This window comes from Nematolebias whitei, unplaced genomic scaffold (genome assembly GCF_014905685.2).
Source record: "Nematolebias whitei isolate Nwh7 unplaced genomic scaffold, NemWhi1 Nwh_scaf_3809, whole genome shotgun sequence".
NCBI classification, from domain to species: Eukaryota; Metazoa; Chordata; class Actinopteri; order Cyprinodontiformes; family Rivulidae; genus Nematolebias; species Nematolebias whitei.
Genome location: NW_023622354.1, coordinates 1 through 2,885, shown reverse-complemented (window position 1 = coordinate 2,885; position 2,885 = coordinate 1). Strand labels below are relative to the sequence as shown.

Below are 2,885 nucleotides of genomic sequence, written 5' to 3'. Positions count from 1 at the left end.
GGACATGATCAAGGAGGGGTGCAGGGAAATGTGACCATCGGTTCCTTTCAGGCCATGCATGCTCGTCCCTTCCCCCCATGGCTCTCGTTGGATCGCCTCTTTCTTTCATCTGTCAGAGATGGAGCAGGGAAGCAGGCAGGACCCCCCAGATTGGGACTGATGGGGGGAGGTGTGTTAGTTGAAGCCAGTGTTGGTGTGGCTGACAGGGGGTGGGTTAGTTGAAGCCGGTGTCGGTGTGGTAGGTGTAATGTCCGTCTGATGTTAGCTGGGTTGTCTCTGTAGCTGACGGCTGCAGCACTATGGGCTCGCCCCCGGCCTCTTCTCGACACAGAAACACACGTTAAGGCGCCGATGACATCACTGACCTGCGAGCAACGGGAGCGACACCAGCCACTCGGCCTCACCTCTCTCATCAGACTGTAGCTGAGCCTCCAGGTCCTCGGGGGACACGTAGAAGTCCTGGTCCGGGCTCTCGCGGGGCCGGGGTTTACACCGCCCACAGCAGCAGTTGCAGCAGCAGCACAGGCAGCAGCAGAAGTAGCATCCAGTGGCCAGGCCGCAGAAGATGAACAGTGCCTGCAGGAGCAAACACAAGCTCGTGTTGAGAGAGGAGCGTTAACCAAACCAAAGACTCCTCCGTGTCCCTCACCTTCGCCCACCAGCTGGAGAGCACAAAGTAAGTGTTAACGTTCTCTTCTCCAAACTGCTCGGCCACGTACAGCCCCAGAGAGCCGTACTTATCGTAGATGTTACGCTTGGTGGCGTCGTTCAGAATGGCGTGGGCGTTGTTTATCTCCTTGAACTTGTCCGCCGCCTCTGGATTGTCAGGGTTCTTGTCAAGGTGAAACTTCAGCGCCAGTTTCCTGTTGAGGAGGAGGCAGAGCATGAAGTGATGAAGGCGGCAGCGGGGGTGAGACCTCCTGCTGGCCTGCAGAGCCTCACCTGTAAGATCTCTTGATGTCGTCGTTTGTGGCCAGCTTGTCCACTCCCAGCACGTGGTAGAGACTCCCCTGCAGTGGACAGAGAGAATTTGGCTCCCGCACTCAGCCTTGATTTGGCCAGCTATCTCAAACTTCTCCTGGTTGTTTACATGAATGAGAAGCTCTGCTCCCCCCCATCCTTCCCCTCCCGAGGACATCTGTAGATCTGTGTCAGAGTTGAGCAGGCTGATATACACTATGTTATCTCTTATCAGGACCATGGAACTTTCTGGCAGTCCACGGACAACTCACTGCCCTCATCAGCCTCCTCATGCATAAATGTATTATGAGGTCATTATATTGCTGTTTATGCATGAGGTCTTTTTTATCAACTCTTACACTGTGCCCCAGCCAGGACACGGTGTGAGATACAATTTTTTTTACCTCCCCTCTCCTTGTGTTTTGTCTTTTCCTTATTTTTGTCTGTCTAAAACAGGTCTCACTTGTAAATGAGTCTCTGAGGATCAATGTGATCAATCTGTATAAATAAAGGTTGAATGAAAAAAGACGTCTCTCACTCTTCCGAGAAGGTCTAGGAAGATGCTTCTCACTCTCCCTCTTCATCACCTGTGGTCCCCAAGTCTTCTGTGGTTCCCAAGTCTCCTGTTCTTGAGTCTCCTTTGGGTCCTGAGTCTCCAGAGATTCCCATGTCTCCAGAGGGTCCAACTTCTTCAAAGGTTACCACATATACAGAGGTTCCCACTTCTTCAGAGGTTCCCACGTCTAAAGAGGATTCAACAACTCCTGAACACTCCACACTTCCTGAGAGTTCCATGTATCCTGAAACTTCCACGCCTCCTGCAGTCCCTGAGGTAGCTATGCCTGCTGCAGTCCCTTAGGTAGCCACTTCTGCTGCAGTCCCTGAGGCAACTGTGTCCACTGTAGTTCCTAAGGTAACTACACCCACTGCAGTACCTGAGGTAGCTATGCCAGCTGCAACCTCCCTAGTCTCAATACCAATTGCAGCCTCCTTGGTCTCTATGCCAGCTGCAGCCTTCCTGGTCTCTATGCTAGCTACAGCCTCCTTGGTCTCTATGCCAGCTGCAGCCTGCTTGGTCTCTATACCAATCGCAGCCTCCTTGGTCTCTATGCCAGTTGCAGCTGTAGTATGAACATATGCATGATATATATTCATAAATTAAACGGATTCTTTCATTTTTCTGGACTGTATATAATGTGCATTGAATTTAATAAAATGTAACATGAGACGTTAATTATCTTTGACTCACCAACGACAGTGGGTCATTTATTAACAGAATCAAAGTTTAACACATCACACATTTACATTAATTGGCAAAATATGGAAAATAACAACATGGCTAATTTAGCGAGTTTTACACGGAGTAAACAATACGGCGATTGTTTTCTAGCTAGCAGCAGTACAACAGACATTTACCACACGGCGGTGGTTGAAAAACTTTGCTTCAGACATTTCTAAAAATATCTGGATTAATTTCTACTTGATAGAAGAATTTTAAAGATGGAAAGATGAAGTTTAGAGGGAGAAAAAGATGGATGAGGGAGAATGTTTGTGTCAGCATCAGAACGGCACTCTCCGGGTTTTCCCAGCTTCTTCCCCGGTACACTTAGGTGATAGAAATCTCTTTTACCTGGAGATGTCTCCTGGCGAAATTCCATTTAACGCACCCTTTCAGCGTCTCCGTAGGAACAGCTGTGAATCGTCCGAAGTAGTGACAGTACTTGTTCGACACAAATTCACCTCACGAGTGGACTTCACATGAGTGGAGTCCGTCAGAGTTCCACTCAGAGGTGGAAGATATCATAATCCAAATACTCGGAAGAGCTTTAAATCATGGCTAGACTTCTGTTCTCCAAACTCGACTGCAAACTCGACTGACTTGAACTAGGAAGTACCAACCTTTAAAGAGCTCTATTTCCGGTTCA

General features: G+C 48.9%; 1 pseudogene; it reads right to left on the bottom strand.

Moving 5' to 3' along the window:
- Positions 1 to 211: 211 nt before the first annotated feature.
- LOC119429619 lies at positions 212 to 2,081 on the bottom strand (annotated as a pseudogene).
- Between the last annotated feature and the right edge of the window lie 804 nt (positions 2,082 to 2,885).